The 19,952-nt window shown below is 50.0% G+C and overlaps 2 protein-coding genes across 8 annotated transcripts in view; one reads left to right on the top strand and one right to left on the bottom strand.

The window, feature by feature from the left end:
• The window catches only part of IL10RA (interleukin 10 receptor subunit alpha), a 442,741-nt gene that overhangs the window by 117,588 nt on the left and 305,201 nt on the right, over positions 1 to 19,952 (bottom strand). The gene's annotated exons all lie outside the window — the stretch shown is intronic.
• FXYD6 (FXYD domain containing ion transport regulator 6) overlaps positions 1 to 19,952 on the top strand; it is a 286,618-nt gene that overhangs the window by 240,478 nt on the left and 26,188 nt on the right. For 4 of the 7 annotated variants that reach the window (XM_050758478.1, XM_050758476.1, XM_050758477.1 and 1 more), the window contains exon 2: positions 6,811 to 6,830. The gene's annotated coding sequence lies outside the window, so the exon portion shown is untranslated. Of the gene's footprint in view, positions 1 to 6,543; positions 6,831 to 19,952 lie in introns of those variants that run through there. The other 3 variants (XM_050758474.1, XM_050758472.1, XM_050758479.1) reach the window with 2 other exon arrangements.

The raw sequence follows: 19,952 nt of genomic DNA, 5'->3' as shown, positions 1-19,952 counted from the left end.
ATCCTGGTATAAAGGTATCTAAGTAAGGAAACAGACTGTGCAGGACCCATTCTACAAAGAGAGATGCTGGTGTTTATGCTTCTGATGTGCGGGCACGTGTCAGGTGTATGTTACTGGGCTGCAAGTGGCAGGTCAAGGTCTTTTAGAGGAGAAGCACTTGTGCTGAATTTCTGCTTTCTCATGGTGAAAGCCTGTGCTCCCCAGCTGTTCCAACCCACGTACATCAGTTAGGCTTGTATTGGATGTATGGAACAGAAAACCAGCTACCGTCGCTTTATGTAATAGGAGTTGAATTTGCTCACATAACAAGAAATCTGGGGTGAAGCCATTCAGATATTTGTTGATGGCTCTTACAGCTTCTCGTCCTGCCATCCTTACTCAAATACTTATTTTCTTCATGGTTACAAAATGGCTGCTTCACCTCCAGGCATCACATCCGTGTTTCTGACAAACAAGAAGAATGAGGAGGAGGAAGACAGGAAAGAACAAAGGGCTGAGGGCAAAAGGAACATACCACTGTATTTTTCTTGGAGCAATTCTGTTCCAATCTCCTTGGTTAGAACTGGTCATATGGGCACCTAGAGTTGCAAAGGAGTCTGGGAAAGTGAGTAGTTTAAACTGAGCACATTGCTGCTCAGTTAGAAAAACGTTCTGATAGAAAGGAAAAAGAAGAGAATTGAAGCTGGCTGGGATCAGAGCAGTGTCTGCCACCCTATCCCTACAGCTCCATGCGTAGTCAGAGAACACCTGCTTTTCATCCCCCAGGTCAGTGTGAGGGTTGCCTGCTCTTCCTTTGGAGTCCTAGCCTGGGAGGTCCCCAGGACTCACCATTGAGGAGAAGGCCTTCATTTGGAAATGATCACAGCCCTGTGAGGCTCACTATCCATCTCTCCTTTGGCTGTGGCCTCGAGCACCAACTACTTCCTCCCTTCATCTTGGCAAGAGAAAGCAAAGCTAATGAATTTCACAAGTGTGGTCTAGGCACAGGGTATCAGTGCTCAGGGAACCAATTCTGAAGACTCCCTGAAGACTTATGGCTAAGACCTTTGGTTAAGCCGGTAGGTTGCTGGCTGGAGATCAAAATTAATGTGGAGAAGTTGGTTGGAGCAAGACCAGGCAGGGTCCTTCAAGTCAACAACTACAATTCACTTAAATTCAACAAGTTATAAATGGGTCACCGCACACGATAGTGGGGTCTATAAGTGGAGTGAGAGGTCAGGTCTGACCTTTAGGAGTTCTCATTCTATTAGGGCAGCAGACACATGCAAGTAAACATAGCAAAGTTCAGGCTATGATAAGTGCAATTATAGACGTAGAGACACAATGCTGTTAATTACAGCATGGATAAGACAGCTTTCATTTTTAATAAGGTAATATTTGAACTTAGCTTTGCAGCGTAGGTAGAATTCTTGTAAGTAGAGAAAATAAGCAGAGGATGTAGAGGCAGAGGATGTTTCAAGCAGAGAAAACTATGTAAACAAAGCTTTGGGGGTAGGAAGCAGGCAGCATACTTGGATAACTGCATGGCTCTTTTGGTCTGGGACACGGCATTTACAAGGATTGGAGTGACGAGGGTGATGGGGGAAATAGGGCAGGGAGTGGGTCGCGAGATGAAGCAGGAGAGGCAGGTGGGTGTCAGGTTGTAAAGACTGAATATCGTGTTAAGAATTTTGACTTTGGCCGGGCGCGGTGGCTCATGCCTGTAATCCCAGCACTTTGGGAGGCCGAGGCGGGCGGATCACGAGGTCAGGAGATTGAGACCATCCTGGTGAACACAGTGAAACCCCGTCTCTACTAAAAATACAAACAAATTAGCCGGGCGTGGTGGCAGGTGCCTGTAGTCCCAGCTGCTCGAGAGGCTGATGCAGGAGAATGGCGTGAGCCCGGGAGGCGGAGGTTGCAGTGAGCTGAGATTGCACCACTGCACTCCAGCCTGGGCGACAGAGTGAGACTCTATCTCAAAAAAAAAAAAAAAAAAAAAAAAAAAAAAAAAGAATTTTGACTTTAACTTGTAGAAAATAGGGAGCCATTGAAGTTTTGAATCACATTTGTATTGTGGAAGATAACTCTACCTAGAGGTAGGGGGACTGCAGCAGAGTCACCAGTGGGAATCTGGTGTCAGAGACCTGACCTAGAACAGGAGTGGTGGGCAGGAAAGGAGGCACTGGGGGAGAGGTCTGAGCGTGGCATGTGTTTTGCAGGGTAACTGGATTGGGGGCAGTGCCTTTCATAAATACAAGGAAGACATGAGAGGGAACAGCTTCAAGATGTGAGAGGATGGATAGGGAGTGGATTGCGAGGATGGATAGGGAGTGGACTGGGAGGATGGATAGGGAGTGGACTGGGAGAATGGATAGGGAGTGGACTGGGAGAATGGATAGGGAGTGGATTGCGAGGATGGATTGGGAGTGGATTGGGAGGATGAATTGGGAGTGGATTGGGAGGATGGATTGGGAGTGGAGTGGGAGGATGGATTGGGAGTGGATTGGGAGGATGGATTGGGAGTGGAGTGGGAGGATGGATTGGGAGTGGATTGGGAGGATGGATTGGGAGTGGAGTGGGAGGATGGATTGGGAGTGGACTGGGAGGATGGATAGGGAGTGGACTGGGAGGATGGATAGGGAGTGGACTGGGAGGATGGATAGGGAGTGGACTGGGAGGATGGATAGGGAGTGGACTGGGAGGATGGATTGGGAGTGGATTGGGAGGATGGATTGGGAGTGGATTGGGAGGATGGATTGGGAGTGGATTGGGAGGATGGATTGGGAGTGGATTGGGAGGATGGATTGGGAGTGGGCGGTGCTGACTCCCTGGGATTACTTGCTTGGGTCTCCTGGGGAGAGGACTGGCCTGGAGATTGTGGACTCATCAAGCCTAAGTGGGTGGTAAAACCCACTAAACGATTGTGGATTTAGATTGTCCAGAAACAGCATAAAATGACCGAGGACTCAATACAGCTGCTTGAGGGATAGGCTGGAGGAGTTTGACAAAGAAAGGTGGGGGAGAGAGGAAGGGACCCAGAATCAAGGAGTGGTTTGGAAGTGAGCAGAGCTGTTTCAGCTGAGGAGCTAGGAAACAGTTCTGTCCTAGGGGTTGGGGGCTTGGCATTTGGCTGAGTGGGGAGGACACACATTCACACCTGTGCAAAGCCAAGTGGGTATGCATGGACACAAAGTAGCAGTCAGTGGGCAAGATCGGCTCACTTCTGCAGCCCCACCCCAGGAAGAAGTGGCGCCCCAATTGCCTTCTGTGTCTATCTAGAAGGGATATCTGCCAGGAGGGACGAGGTCTCTTCTAAGACTCCTGGTCTCTCCCCTTAAATTTCCCCTTTGGGCCCTCCGTGTCCTGTGTGACCAGGACACAGGCGGTCACTCTGTGACCTGTCTGTGGCTGTGTGACCGGGGCACTGACATGCGGAAGGGTTATTTTGCCACAATACAAGGGGACCGGGGCAAGTGCTCTCCAGATGGGATTTTAGCTGCCCAGTTGTGAGTTACTTAGCCCAGAGCAAGCTTCAAAGCATAGAGCAGTCCCTGATGCTCCCAGCAGTTACACTGTCCTCTCCAACTCCAGGTCTTCCCATGGTTCCAGTTCCGGGGGATGGAGAGTGTTTCAGGAATGGTTTCCATCCTTTCTTATCCTACTTTCTCCATGGCTGTGCGGCCCTGCCCTGGCTCTCTCTTTGCTCCTTGGACTTGTAAAGAAGCAGGATTCTTTAGTGGGGATTAGTCTTATTTCTCAGCTTCATGTTAGTGCTGCCCCCCAACAGCCCCCTGAACCCTGACTTGCAGGGTCCACCAGGAACATCCCAAACCAGCCTCTCACCAATTCTTGCTCAGAACAGTTTTCTTGATGCCCATCAGCGGCTTCCCAGGATATAAAAGCTGGAATCACCGGGAATTGTTGGGCCAGTCCCACCCTGGCTCCTTCCATACCATACCCCTCCTGCCTCAGGGCTTTTGCACATACCTTCTGTTCCAGAGGCAGAATCATCTTCCCACCCTGACATCCCAATTCTTGGCTCTTTACCTCATCTTCTTAACACCTCCTGACCTTTCTCAAGGGCTATATCTTCAGGGCTCTGAACTATGCTTTAATTATACGTTTATTCATGGGAACATTTGCTAACTCTCTATCTCACCCAGGGACCACACCTTTCCTCTCCACAGTATATCCCCAGATCTTGGCCCAGGTCTCAGTGAAGAGTAGCTCCTCCCGTCCATAAATGGTTGAAAGAATGGAGCAGCTGGTGACCTCTTTTTATGAATGCCCACATTTTTCACAGGGGATAGATGTGTTTCTTTTCCTGCTAGAGGGGAGATGTGACTCACCCTAGAACAAGCTTGTGTGCTGCTTTGTAGCTGTAACACCCCAAATTCTTCCAGCAGTACCCCTGGATGGAACGTGAAGAAGCACTATTTGAGAGTCAAGCCATGGCAGTTTCTCATGCACATTTAACTCCTGTTATCCCTCTGCAGCCTGGGCTGGTCAGCATTAGGTAGGGGGAGCTGGGAAGTCACTGGGCCAAACACTTCGGAACTCTCTGGCTGGAAATGGGACTGAACCAAAAGGTGCCTTTGCTTTGGAGTTCTGAACTATCCTTCCCCAAATAGGCTTGCAAAGCCTGGGCTTGACGTGTCATCACTAGTAGGTGCTCTAAAAAGCAACACAGAGAGGTGGCCAAAAGGCAGGATTCAAGGTCATTTGGAGGGATGAATGTACCTGCCTAAGGACATGGGCCTAGAAAGGGATGTGTGTGTGTTTTTTTTGTTTTTTTGTTTTTTTTCTTTTTTGAGATGGTGTCTTGCTCTGTCGCCCAGGCTGGAGTGCAGTGGCGCGATCTCGATCTAGTTTCACTGCCAGCTCCGCCTCCTGGGTTCACGCTATTCTCCCGCCTCAGCCTCCCAAGTAGCTGGGACTACAGGCGCCCGCTATCACGCCCGGCTAATTTTTTGTATTTTTAGTAGAGACGAGGTTTCACCGTGTTAGCCAGGATGGTCTTGATCTCCTGACCTCGTGATCCACCCGCCTTGGCCTCCCAAAGTGCTGGGATTACAGGCATGAGCCATCGCGCCCGGCCAGGGTGTGGTTTTAAACCTGCCACCTAGAACACATGAAAAGGGAAAAGGACAGTCGTAATGCTGTCCTCAGTTTATAGAGGAAAAGACAGGAACGGAAGGGTTAGGCATGCAAATGGGCAAGATTTGAGTCTGGCTTTGGAGAAGGAGCTTTAGCATTCACAGGAACCCCAAAGACTTCAGGACTGGGCCAGAGTGGCATCCATGCAGCCAAGTCCCATGATTAAGGGGTCAGAACTGTCCCCCCAGGAGTCTCCCTGAGGGGATGCTCTTTGGGTACTCTTTCTTATTAGCTATTTATGGTTCCTTTACTGGTTCCAAAGCCTTCTTGAGTTCATGTATATTTCCTGCCTTGGGGTTTTGAGACCTGACTATTTATTAAAATAGTTCAATCATCCAGGGCAGAGCTGGAAGAGACTTCAGGATCATCTAGTCCATCTCCCTAATTTCACAAATGAGGAAACAGACCTAGAACTGGGGGCAGCAAAGGCAGGGCTGGGTTTCTTCCTAGCAGTACCCATCATCCCTGGCTTGAGGTTTGTAAGGAAGTTCTCCGTGGCCCTACCTAGGTTTGGACAATCACAGCCTTTCTCAGTAGCCACCCCTCCACCCCGCCCGGCCATACACACACCTTGACTGAGGCTGGACAGCCTCCATCTCAGCATGGCTCCTGGCTACTGACACTTGTGTTTCTTTGGTTTCCACCGGTACCTGGCCACTGTCCCTTCCTACAAGCTCTGCCCCAATAGTAAGAGCCAATTTCTTGAGCACTCGCTATGAGCTAAGCCTCCCATGAGGTCAGTCTTCTAATCACCACGTTCCCACGTGAGGAAATAGACTCAGGAGCTGATTGCAGAGATGTGCTCCAAGCCGCGTCACAGGCAGGGTTGCCGAGCCAGGATTTACATCTTCACATTCAAAGTTCGTCATTGTGAATTTTGACTCTTGGGGACTGGGCTGCCGATGGGGTGGTACTGCTCCTGGCAGGGCCAGAGTTGAATGGGGCTTGAAAAGGGGGTTCATGGCAGCAGATCTATGGTTCAGGTGAGGGCCATCCCCCCAGCTCCCCACCTGACTCTAGCTGAAAATGACAACTACAACTGGAGCTGGCTCCTGCGCCCACGACACAGCCATTCATGCTTTTGGTGCACATTCCCCTTAATTACCAAAGTTCCCAATTAACGTGGGCTGCTGTGTCTGGTGCTGGGTTATTTTCTCCTATTTTTCCGTTCCTCGGAGTTTACTATTGCAGAGAGACACCAGGTCTGTCATTGTGTCTGTCTTGCTCCCTTCCCACCCTAACCAGAGGGAAACCGAAAAGCAACAGCTGATGGCAATCTGCTCCGGCGCTTGCACGCCCCCTCGGCAGCGGTCTCCTGTTGCTTCTCGGAGCTTGACTGCCCTTTGGAAAAATCTCTCCGCCCCTCGAGAGGAGAGGGGAGCAGAGGACGCGCGCAAGCACGGAGCGGGAGGACGGGCAGGGAGAGGAGGAGAAGGGGTTTGCGCGCGGCCGCTACCCAGAAGCCTGCGGACGGCAGCATCGAGTGGGCTGTCCCCGCGCCCCGCCCCGAGCGAGCCCCCCGCCCCCGCCCCCGCAGGACGCGCCTCCCGGCCCGCCCGACTCCTAGGAGGAGGGGAGGCGGGAAAGCAGCTCAAGCCTCACCCACCGCCCTGCCCCCAGCCCCGCCACTCCCAGGTTCCTCGGGACTCGGCGGGTCCTCCTGGGAGTCTCAGAGGGGACCGGCTGTGCAGGTAGGCGGCTGGGGAGGTGGGTAAAGTTGGCTCCTTTTTTCGAGGAGGAGCGAGGCTCACTGGGGACCGATCTCTGGAGCGCCGGGAGCGCAGGGTTTCGTTTGTTCAGTGGGTGTGTGCGGACCTCCGCGGTCAGCAGCGCCGCGGTCCCCGCCTGGGCAGCGGGAAACCGGGCTGGGGATGTAAACAAGGAGATCGGCGTCGGAAGAGAGAGCAGCCTCTAGGAGAGGCAGGCTGTGGCGCTGGGGGTGACGCTGGTGGCTGGGAATTGCTCTCGATACTGCCTTGAGCTTGGGGTCAGGGTTTTCAGGAGAAGGGGAAAGGGCTGCGCCCACCCTTTTATCCATGAGGAGTTTTCCCTTTGTTACTTGGAAGCTGTGGACAGTTGGGGGAGCGTGGGGAATTACGGACGAGAGCGTGTGGCTGGGTGTGAGTGTGGACACATGAGCGACACAAAATGGAACTTGCTGGTTTGGTGCTTGGGGAAGGTGGGGCTGGGCGGTGGGCACTGGATGGGGGCGCAGGGAAAGAAGGATTCTAGAGCTCGAGGATTCATGAGAGTGCATCGTTTTTTCCCCCCTCCTTCTTGGCTATGCATCCAATCCTGTTTCCTTTCCGGGGGTCCCTGGGGTCCCCCATTGCCCCCTTTCCCCAGCAGGGCTGGCCCTGGCAAAGCCTCCGCTATTGTGTCTCCCGGGCTTCCGTGGAGAGTTGGGTGTGCAGCCTGGGGCTCCCAGCGCTGGCTTCTGGCTCTTACAAGTGGTGGCTGGTAGAGGAGGCACCCGAGGGTGGGAGCTGGGAGCAGCCTCGCTGGAAACATGGGCCTGCCTCGTCACCTGCTGCAAGCCTGCACGCTCACGGGACCGTGGCTACTGGAGGCTTCTCCCCACCAGTGTGCCCTCTGCCTCCACTTCCTTTGTCTCCGTGGCTTCGTGCTCTCTGGCTGGGCTAGGATTTCCAGCTTTGAATATGGATCAGTGGGCATCTTAGGCCCTCTCTGAAAGGAGCCCCCACTGGGGAGCCAGCCACCCTCATATTACGGATGTGTATGTCTATGTCCGCAACTTAGCCTTTTGCACGTGACTTGCCTGGTGGTTGCTATGGAAACTCCTCCATTTCTCAGCCTCCCTCTTTCTCCTGCCCATTCCTCACCTCCATATCTCCTCCCCTCCCCCCAATATGGTTGCCTAGATACTGGTTATCCCTGGCTAGGAGACCTAGATATCTGGCTCCTACACCCAATTGCAGTGGCCCCTTACTCACACCACCCACTTCACACACACTGCACATCACCAACACCACAAACACATACAGACATATACCACACTACGAAATCAACACACCCTCACACTCACACCACACATAACACATACATCATACCTATACACACATATACACCAAACACACTGCATATATACCGCACCACCACACACCACCTCCAATGCTACACTGACACCCTACCCTTGCACTGTGCATGCACACACACACACACACACACACACACACACTAGGTCTACATAAGTCTCAGGCTGGGCTGCGGCAGGGGAGAGAGAGGGCAGTTTCCTTCCTTATCCAGCCACCTCCCTAGCGGTGTAGAGGGGAAGATGTGGAGGCTCAGGAAGCCCAGAAGGAAAACCCTAATATCTCCCTAGGAACCCTGCAGAAGAAGATGGAGGAAAAGGCACTGCCAGATTCCCTCAAAAGAGGAGCCCCTTCCCTAAACCTGGAAGGGAAGGTTGGATAAAGATTGGGCGCAGCCCTTTTCCCTCCTCCTCAAAGCCCTAGTCTGGAGCTCCAGGTGTTAACGAGAGCCAGGCTGGGCACCAACCAGAATTTCAATCTCTTCACTGCCGCTGCTCTCTTCCCTGACCCAGAGAAAGCCTGAGGCTCTGGGAGCCATCCTCACCAGCAGAGGATCAGGCCAGCGCTGGGACCATCAGAGGCTCTGAGCCCCCACAAAGGAGAGAAGGAAAAGTGGTTACTGTTCCAGGAAAGCTGAGGAGGCCAGACCAGGGAGGTAGGAAGGGGAGGGAAACCAGAAAGAGGCAAGGAGAGGGGCCACAGGAGCCAATAAAGTGAAAGTTAGGGATACCCACTGTTGCCTGGGGTTCAGGCCACCCTCTCTTCCTGGCACGTTTTCCTGCTTCCCGCTTGGCTCCTCCAACCAAATCTGTGCATCTAGGAGAGGAAGCGGATGTGCAAAGGGCTCTAGGCTTGCCAGGGTTCTCCCAAGATGTGTGGCTTCTACAGTTGTTGGAAGGTAGGCTCCTGGGGGAAGAATTTGCTTCCTGGCTTCCATTGGATCTTCAGACTGACCTGACGACCCATTTCATTCAATCATTCAAGGAACTGTGTTAAGTGTCTACTGTGTATTAATTGCTGGGGACATGAAGGTGAGGAGGGAGACACAGTCCCTGACATTGGAATCCTAGGTTTCTCAGAGCTGGAAGAGGCCTTGAGGGAGCATCCAGTTGGAACACAGTGGGGGAAACTGAGGCTCAGCGGTCACATGGCCAGTAGCAGCTGAGGCCTTCTAACTCCTCAGCCAGGATTTCGGTCTTCACACTGCCTGTCCTGCATCCCTTGCTTTCTTTTCTCAGTCACCATCGGAGATGGTGGGTCGATGGAACACTTTGGAGGGAGAGCCTTTGGTCAGCTGGTGACTGGGACGCCCTTCCAAAGTGAGGGTCCCCTAGTGGGCGGGGACAACTGGGGAGCCTGCTTCACTGCGTTTTCTTGGAAGGCGAAGCTGGAAGGTGTGGCAAGGAGAGCAGGGAGAAGGGGCAGTTCCTAGACCCTGGAAATTCCCCGACAGCCTTGGGGGAGTCAGCCCACCAAGATCTCCCCTAAATAAGAGCACCTCCTCTCTTCCTGCCGACCTTGTGGGACTTAGTCAGCTGCCATCTGGATGGCAGACTGTGCCAGGCAGCCCCCCAAGACTCACCTTCGAACAAATCACCTTCTGAGCACCCTGGAGGAAGCAAACCAGTCATGAAAGGCACAGCTTGAAGGAGGCAGGGAGCCTGAAGTGGAAAGGCCGGGTTCCAGCCCCAGCTCTGCCCCTGAGCTTCCACGCTACTCACAGGCAAATGCATTCATTGCACAAATACCCCTTTGGATGCAAACTGGGCTTCTAGTGAAATCCAGAAATGGCTTAGACTGCTCTTCAGCAACTGAAAGCCTTTTGGATTTTAGACCTGTGTTTCTGCATCTGTCAATAGTGGGGTTTAGATTCATGATTTCCAAGGCATGTCTTCCTCTAAATTTGTGTGGATTATGCAGTCTTGAAAGAGATCTGTTTTCTCTCCAGGTACCAAATAGTACTCATTTCACAATACAAGGCTGCAGCTGAGCTGAGCAGGAAGGGGCTGGGCTCAGGTTACCCTGGAGAAAACCCCCTTTTCACCCAGTGTGACCAAGAAGCTGAAACCAAATTTTTTTCTTTAGGGCCAAGGGAGCTGGCTCCTCCTGGACGCTGTGGTCTACCTGGCCTTTTCTACCAGGCTGCACACTGGGTGGGTTCTTTAAATAGTTATTCTCTGGAGAGGACAGGGCTGTCATTTTGGTGGTCCAAGAAATCTTCCCCAGGCAGAACCCCTGGCCAGCTGGAGAGTTGCAATGAGAGGGGCCGGTCGGGAACACAGTGCTCTGACACTGTCCCTGATGAGAGGCAGGACATCTCTGGCTGAAACAAAAGCATGGAACCAATTTGGCAGCATCATCTCTGCTCCAGAATCGGGGGAGGGAGAGGCCCTGACCTGGGAAGGGATGAAGCCAGTTTGGAGGCTGCACAGGAACATGTTTGTTACAAAGATGTGGGAGGGAGCACACAGCCTGGGAAGGGGCTGGGGCCCCACGGACCAGGCTGGGGCCATGGGAATAGGGCTGCTCCAGCTCAGAATATGTGATGTGGGCAGAGAGGGCCAAGGATGAAGGGATGTAGTTAGAATGACAGTGACCCCCAAGCAGCTGGAGGACAAAGCCAGGCCCGTACTGAGAGACCAGAGGCTAAGGTTTCAAACTGTCCCATTCACCCTTTTAATAAAGGTTCCCCTCGTAGGTCAGGCAGGCCCTGTGGGCTTCTGAGGTTTCTCCTTCGCTGGAGCCCTCCTGCTCAGGTGGATCAACTGGCTTATCCTGTTCCATCTTCTCTCCCACTGCCCACCTCACGTCCACCTCCTACCAGGAGGCTCTGCGACCTTCTTCCTCCATAAGAAGAGCCCCTCTATGCAATCACGGGTACACTTATGCTCACACACACTTTCCCTTCCTCACACATACATAATCTCCCACACCCGACAGGGAGGCAGGGGCTCGCACATTCCCACACGCCCTCTCTCCTCCCCAAAGAGCTGCAGTCTCTCAGACCATGGTGATGGCCTCTGAACGTCCACCCTCTCAGCCCACTCCATTTTACCCGCTGATGTGACAGCTCAGGTCCAGGTTTGCCACTCCTCTGCTCAAAAACCTCCCCAGGCTCGACTGTGCCTATTAATAAGCACAGGTACGTGGTGCGGGCACTCCAGGCTCAGCGTGCCCCAGCTGCAGCCACCTCTGCAGGCACCTTCTCCAGATGGTCATCCGAAGCCTGGTACTGTCTCGCCCTGTGCCTGAGCTTAGGCCCTTGCTGGAATGTGCCGAGTAGAGGGTGGCAGTCTTTGTAGACACACAAACTTGGATTCTAACCTGGATTCTGATGCTGCCTAGATTTCTTCACTTTCCTAAGCCTCAGTTTCCTTACCTGTGAAATGAGTGTGAGGACAGTAGGAGGTGAGTTGTGCACAGGGCTCAGCATGCTGCCTAGCACAGAGTAAACACTCAGGAGATATCAGCTGCTGTGGTAATGGTAGTCATGACACATTGCTAGGATTATTGGAATGGCATTATTATTGTGATATCATCCTTCGCGGCTCCTCCCAAGTGTTGATTCTTTCGGGTAATTCTTCCATATTCCCAATAAACAGGCATTAAAATTCCCAATAAACATACTCCTCCTATATCGTGAATGTCCTGTTAGTTCTTCCTTGAGAGCATACACCTGCATTTTAGCTACGGATGGACATGCCCTGCCCCCCGCCCCCCGCACTCCACTGCACCTCCTCTCAGTGGCAGATACTGTGCCACAGTGCCTGGCGCAGTGTCAGACACATGGAGAAAGCCCAGTGAGCAGCGTGTATGCTGTGACACACGTGAGGAAGAGTCCTCACCACCAGGAGGTGTGGACACCCGGTTGCCCTTCCCGGCTGTCTCCCAAGCCCTGGTGCACACCATGCGTTCCCAAGATGCACATCCCTTTATTACCATGTGTCATCTCAGCCTCCCAGTTGCTTTGCTAGAGTCTAGAAACTAAGAATTTGACCCCATCTGAGGTCTGAGAGATGCTTAAAAGCTGAAGTCAAAGGAGAGAGGCTGATTCATCACAGCATTTTGATAGTTGGGATTTGACAGAGGCCCAGAGATTAGAAATGAGGCAATGGAGGATGGAGAATACCGAGAAAGTTTTAAATGCCTGAAAAATTCCCTACAGATCCTTTGGTTGTTCTGAGCTTAGGATGGATTTGACATAGAGGGATAATGATGCTGAAGCGTCCATTCATTCACACATCAACATTTATTGAGCGGCTGCTGTGCTCAGTGCTGGGGATCCAGAGATGGCCAGGGTGTGCCTGTGCTCCCAGGGCACTGTGGTGTGATGGAGACATACACTGGTGACAGCCCTACGTGGGAAGGGATGTGGGCCTTGGCTCTCTGGGGATGAGGATGCACTGGGGGGAGGGAGGGGAAAATGTGTTTCCTGAAACAGAGACAGAGTCAGGTCCACAGCCCCCTCCTCCAAAGACAGAGTCAGGTCCACAGCCCCCTCCTCCAAAGACAGAGTCAGGTCCACAGCCCCCTCCTCTGAAAGTAGGGCACGTTTCTGGGTATCCAGGCCCGTGGGTCAGGGTTCATCTTCTTGCCACTTCTACCCCTAAAAGGGAGACAATATGAAATTGTACAAAGTGCCCTGCAGGCTGAAACACGCAGGCCAGAGCTGTTCTAAAGAGGTAGGCAGAGAGAGCAAAGGGGGCTGCCTGGTGCTGTGGCCTGGCTGTGGGCAGGGTGGCGTGGGCCTGGCTTCTGGGTTCCTGGCCCTGGCAGCTGCTCTGGGTTTCTGTGTCTGCTGCTGGGACTGCTGTCTGTCCTGTCTTGAATGGGCCTTTGTCAGCAGGTGTGTGGGGGAGGTGATCCCATCCTGGCCTGACTCCATCATGCCCTGCTGGGGCCCCAGCCTGTGGGTTCTGTGCAATACCACTCGCCATTCAGACTCTCTGGAGCCAGACCGAGATTTCCTGGGGAGCCAGAGAGGCCTCAGCCCCTGTGCTGGCAGGCAGGAGGCCTGAATCCCACTCTGACTCCCTCTGGACAAGGCGCGGCATTGGCCCGTGCCTGAGTTGGCCTCGCAGTACTGTTCTGTGTGCCTGCTTCTGAGGGCTGTTGTGAGAAGTCCATGGGTGATGGCTGGGATGCCACAGTGTCACGGTTGTCAGTGACGGTGAGGTGACAGCAAGACCTGGGAAGGGAGCTGGGGCCCCAGGGACCAGGCTGGGGCCATGAGAATGGGACTGCCCCAGTTCAGAATATCTGGTGTGGGCAGAGAGGGCCAAGGATGAGGGGATGTGGTTGGAATGACAGTGACCCGCATGCAGTTGGAGGACAAAGCCAGGCCCGCACTGAAAGACCAGAGGCTAAGGTCTCTGTCTCCACCATGCCTCTGCTCGTGGTCCAGCTTGGGATCTTTCCAGGGAGACTTCCAGAAAACAGGCCTGGATTTGTGATTTGTGAATTCTGTTTCTGTTTCTAAGGAAGAGGTCTTATTTCTTTTCACAGTCAGTTATTGTCTCTCTCTCTCTCTCTCTCTCTCTCTCTCTCTCTCTCCCCCCCTCTTCCTCTGTCCAAGTTCCTCTTCCCTAGAAGGAACTTCATGTTTTCATGTTAACGATAAAGGTGCCTCCAGGTTAAACTAAGTCCCCTGCGATATGACAAAGAGAGTTTTGCCTCCACCCTGTGCAGCTGGGCTGGGTTGGGTCTGGGCCAGTTGAGTCCAGGGGACCTGACAACTCGGCCTTGGTGCCCTAGCGGTGGGAGTGTCCCTCTTCCAAGAAAGAGGGATGGAGGGGCAGCATTCCAGCCATTGGGCTACTGAAGGCGCCTGACAGGAGAGGGAAAGGCCACCCTGGGAGGTGTCAGCCACAGTGATGCGCCGGGCGGAGGTGCGCTGTCCTGCTCCTAGACTGTCCAGCTGCCTTCCTGGCAGCTTGGGGAATTCAGCAGTGTCTGCAGCCTCCTTGAGCCCTGGACTGCTGGAATTTCACCACCCTCTGCTCTGTCCTTTCCTTTGCCAGGCTCTGAGTCCAGTCTCTTCGTGGCTCCTCTCTGGAACCTTGCTGACTGGGCGGGGACAGGCAATCATTTCAAGTTAGGTGATTTAACAATAATTGATGCTTAATTGTTTATTTGATGGGCATTTAAAATGCAAATTGAGGGAACTGGGTGCATTTTCCACTGATGGATCTGTGGCCTCTCGTCGACCCAAAGCACTTGTTTTAAAAGGCAGCTTAAAAAGCCCTTGATGGGTTGTTTGTTTGCTCTGTGGCTCTGAACCAGAGAAGCCAAACTCCTGTTACAGATTCATCAAACGCCGAGAAAGCAAGCAGGCGCCTTGTGCTGGGATGAAGTTGAGGATTGCTTTTGTTTTTAACTGAATTTTTGAATTTTTATTATTTTTCTAAGAATAGACTATCTTTTTAGAACAGTTAGATTTACAGAAAACTCGGGCAGATCGTATGAGTTCCAATTTTCTCCCCTGGCATACAGTTTCTGCTATTATTACGGTCTTACATTAGGGTGGTACATTTGTTACAATTAATGAACCAATATTGGTACAATAATATTGACTAACATTGACACTTTATTAAAATGTCATTCGTTTGTACCTTATGTCCTTTTTCTGTTCTAGGATCCCATCCAGGATACCACACTCCATTGAGTCATGCCTCTTTAGGTGCCTCTGGGTCGTGACCGTTTCTCAGGCTTCCCTTGTTTTTGATGACTTTGACAGTTCTGAGGGTCACCCGTCAGGTGTATTGTAGGATGCGGCCCTGTTGGGATTTGTCCGATGTTCTCCTAGTGATTAGACTGGAGTGATGGGTTTTAGGGAGGAAGATCACAGAGAGAAGGTGCCGTTTTCATCACATCACACCAAGATGATACAATCAGCATGATTCATTGCTGTTGACGTTGACGGGACTGGGTTTTCCATCCCTTTCATGCCCCCTACGCAGCACAGTTTCAAGGCCTGGTGATTGGAGCTGTGTTCTCTTCGCTCCATACCAGTCCATCAGCCAGCACTTTCAGCTGCCCTCACCATCCCGGGTGAGGACAGATCATGGGGTAGCACAGAGACTTTTCTGATAGGAGAATCTTAATGAAGCGAGCATGAGACAGAATGTGCTATGTGCCAAATTAGTGCCAACAACAGGCAACAGGTGCTCTTGGAGTCTGGAGAAAGGGGTCTACGTGGAGTGGCAGCTGGACAAAGATAGCATTTATTAACCTTGGCTGCACATCAGAATGAGTGGGGGAGATTCTCAAAATTACCGATGCCTTGACTACACGGCCCGGCTTTAGAGCTGAGTGTGGTTGAGTTGATTTCCAGGCATCTTTTTTCTTTTCTTTCTTTCTTTCTTTCTTTTTTTTTTTTTCTGAAGCTCTTCATGTGATCCTAAGGTACAACCAGGGTTGAGAACTGGAATAAACAAGGAAGGGAAGGGTATTTAAGTAGAAGGAAGAGAATACACAAAGGCACGCAGTTAGAGACACATGTGGCAGAAGATGGAAAGTAGACCATCTTAGCTGAAAATAATGAGAAGATACTGGAGGGATAGAAGAGAGGTACACTTAGAGGTTATCATATGCCAAAAAGAAGTTTGGATTCTAAAAAACTAAATAGGACATAGAGGCACCACTGAATGCCTTCGAGTTTGGGAGGGAGGTATTCAGAATACACTTTAGAAAGGTTAGTCCTGCAGTAATCAGTGTCCAGGACAGAGGGGAAGGAGGAGGTTAAAGATGGGTCCAGCTACTACACTATTAGGTAAGTTACTCGGAGGAGTGATGGAAAGGAAGTTCCGATTAGAGAGATATTGCAAGTGCAAGCATGGCTAGGACTTTGCCACAGATGCAGTGTGGAGATGGGGAAGGAGAGAGGAACCCCTGGAAACTTGGTGAGTCTATAAGCTCTGTCAGGCAGGGAGGCAGGGACGGTGTCTGTGTGGCTCACAGCAGTGTTCTCAGTGTTGAGTGAAGTGCCCGGAAAACATTAGGCCATCAATAAATATTTGTTAACTTGGTTACTGGAAAGATAAGGGTGCCATTGTTTCCAAAATTACACCTTGTTCCAAAAGTACTCTCTTTCTCCCCCAGTTTCTCCACCTAAATGCAGGCAGATTTCTCTGCTGTGGAAAGCAATCTGATTAAATAACTCAGGCCAAGATATAAATGACTGTTAGGATTGGGAGTATTTCTCTTGTAGTGATGTCGTGACATTTAAACGTCTCTCCTAAGGAAGAATTGTTGTGGAGGCAGATACATTTTTGAGTAGGGGTGGCCTTTATTTCAATTCTACACCCTCATCTAATTCTGAGCTATACCAGAAAAGAACGTGATCTGCAGCTTTGCAGCCCACTGGTGAAAGGCTGCTGGCTAGTAGTTCTGTTGGCATCCACCGTGAGCTGAGCTCCAGTGGACAGGATAGCCTACAACTGGTCTGGGACTCCATCCAGTGCTCAGCATAAATGCACTGGTATTGTGCTAGGCAAAGTGCAGCAGGGAACCCAGCAGCTGTGAGATGGACAGAGGCTGAGAGGGACACAGGAGTGTGCTGATGCCAAAGCTCAGCTGGGAGTGATGGGGCATCACTGGGAACAGCTGGGATCCAACAATGGGTAGCAGACTTGCCACGACCTCTCCTCTTAACAGGCTCCAGGGTCCCAGCCTTACCCCAACCTCAGTCATAGTCAGCAGAACAGAGTTGGGCAAGAAAATGTGAAAGGGGGAAAAAGGGGATAATGCATGGCAAAGTTTGAAAAGCTGTATTTTGGGTTATTCTCCCCTGGCCTGGGTAAGAACACCCTCATCAAGTAAGCCCAGCCTGATCAGGAGTTAGGCTCAACTTTTTTTTTCCCATCACCTATACCCATTTTTCCCCCTAGTTTTTTTTTAGTATGATAAAATACACGTAACATAAAATGTACTATCATTTTTAAGTGTACATTTCAGCGGCGAGGCAAGTATATCTATATTGTTGTGAAACCATCACCACCATCCATCTCCAGAACTCCCCTCCTCTTGTGAAACTGAAACTCCATACCCATTAAACACTCACTCCCCACTTCCCCCTTCCCGGAGCCCCTGGCAACCACCATTCTCCTTTTTGTCTCTGATTTTGATTACTCTAGTGCCTCAAAAAAGTGGTATCATACGGTACTTGTCCTGTGACTGGCTTATTTCACTTAGCATCTCGTCCTCAAGGTTCATCCATGTTGTAGCTGGAACCAATAAGGATGTGGAAAGATGCTCAGCCTCACACAGGCACTCTTTTTTTTGTTTTTTGTTTTTTTTTTGAGATGGAGTCTTGTTCTGTCGCCCAGGCTGGAGTGCAATGGCACGATCTCACTGCAACCTCCACCACCCGGGTTCAAGCGGTTCTCCTGCCTCAGCCTCCCGGGTAGCTGGAACTACAGGCACACACCACCACGCCCAGCTAATTTTTAGTATTTTAGTAGAGATGGAGTTTCACCATGTTGGCCAGACTGGTCTCGAGCTCCTGACTTCAGGTGATCCACCTGCTTCGGCCTCCCAAAGTGCTGGGATTACAGGCGTGACCCACCGTGCCTGGCCAGGATGCTCAACCTCACCACGGGCACTCTTACGTTCCTCCTCAGCCTCTGTCCATTTTACAGCTGCTGGGCACAAGATTCATCCATGTGTCAGAATTTCCTTCCTTTTTAAGGTTGAAGAATATTCCTCTATGTGTATATACCGCGTTTTGCTTATCCATGAATCCACCGATGAACACCTGGGTTGCTTCTGTGTTTTAGCTATTGTGAATAATGCTGTTGTGAACATGGGTTTACAAATATCTCTTCAAGGCTCTATTTCCAGTTCTTTTGGGTATACATCCAGAGGTGGAATTGCTGGATCATATGGGAATTCTGTTTTTAATGTTTTAAGGAACCACTCTACTGTTTTCCACGGTAGCTGTGCCATCTTACATTCCTAGCAACAGTGCACAATGGTTCCAATTTCTCCACATCCTTACCAACACTTGTTATTTTCTTTCTTTCTTTTTTTTTATAGTAGCTATCCTAACGGATGTGAGGTGGTATCTCATTGTAGTTTTGATTTGCATTTTCCTAATTATTATTGAGGTTAAGCATCGTTTCATGTGCTTATTGGCCATTTGTGTATCTTCTCTGGAGAAGTGTTAGTTCAAGTTATTTGCTCATTTTTGAATTGGATTGTTTGCTTTTTTTGTTGTTGCGTTTTAGGAGGTCTCTATTAATTCCTTATCAGATGTATGATTTGAAAATATTTCCTTCCACTCTGTGGTATTTTTACTCTGTTGATTGTGTCTTCTGATGCACAACATTTTTATGTTTTTATAAAGTCCAATTTTTTGGCCAGGCTTGGTGGCTCTTGCCTGTAATCCCAGCACTTTGGGAGGCCGAGGCTGGCGGATCACGAGGTCAGGAGTTCAAGACCAGCCTGACCCACATAGAGAAAACCCTGTCTCTACTAAAAATACAAAAATTAGCTGGGTGTGGTGGCGGAAGCCTGTAATCCCAGCTACTCGGGAGGCTGAGGCAGGAGAATTGCTTGAACCCCGGAGGTGAAGGTTGCGGTGAGCTGAGATTGAGCCATTGTACTCCAGTATGGGCAAAAAGGTGAGACTCCATCTCAAAAAAAAAAAAAAAAAAAAAAAGTCCAATTTGCATATTTTTTTGTTTTGTTGGCTGTGCCTTTGTTGTCATATTCAAGAAACCATTGCCAGATCCAATATCATAAAGCTTTTGCTGTGTTTTTTCCGAAGAGTTTTAAGTTTTAGGTTTTATGTGTAGGTCATGGATCCAGTTAGGTTAAATTTTGTGTATGGTGTTGAGTAAGGGTCTACCTTTATTCTTTTGCATGTATGCATCTGGTTTTCCTGGCACTTGCTGAAAAGACTGTCTTTTCCCCATTGAATGGTCTTGGCACCCAAGTAAAAAATCTTTTGACCACATATGTGAGGGTTATTTCTGGACTTTATCCTACTCTATTGGTGTATACATGTCTGTACTTATGTCACACACTGTTTTGATACTGTAGCCTTGTAGTAAAATTTGAAATCAGGAAGCTTGAGTCCTTCAGCTTTGTTCTTTTTCAGGATTTTTTTGGCTATCCAGGGTCCCTTGAGATTCCATATGAATTTTAGCACAGATTTTTCTATTTCTACAAAAAAATGTCATTGGGATTTTGATAGGGATTGCATTAAATCTATAGATCATTTTGGATAGTATTAATTTATTTAAAATGTTAGGTCTTTAAATCTACAAACATGGACTATTTTTTCTGTTTATTTACATCTTCTTTAATTTATTTGAGAAATGTTTCTATTGCATGAGTTTCTCACGTTCTTGGTTAATTTCTAAATATGTTATTCCTTTTGATATTATGATATGGAATTGTTTTCTAGTTTCCTATTCAGATTTTTTACTGTTAATGTATCGAAATGCAATTGTTTTTTGTGTGTTGACCTTGTGTCCTGCTACATTGCAGAGTTTATCAGTTCTTACAGTTTTTATATGTGATCTTTAGGGTTTTCTATGTATAAGATGATACCATCTGTGAACAGAGATCATTTTACTTCTTCCTTTCCAATTTGGATGCCTTTTACTTATTTGTTTATTTTGCATAGTTGCTTTGGCTAGGATTTTCAATACTGTGTTAAATAGAAATGGTGAAAGTGGGCATCCTTGCCTTCTTCCTGATGTTAGAGGAAAAGCTTTAAGGCTTTCACCATTGAGTGTGATGTTTGCTGTGGTT

Source organism: Macaca thibetana, chromosome 14 (assembly GCF_024542745.1).
Source record: "Macaca thibetana thibetana isolate TM-01 chromosome 14, ASM2454274v1, whole genome shotgun sequence".
Taxonomy (NCBI): Eukaryota; Metazoa; Chordata; class Mammalia; order Primates; family Cercopithecidae; genus Macaca; species Macaca thibetana.
The sequence above is the reverse complement of the archived record's forward strand: the minus strand, read 5'-3'. Positions and strand labels throughout refer to the sequence as shown.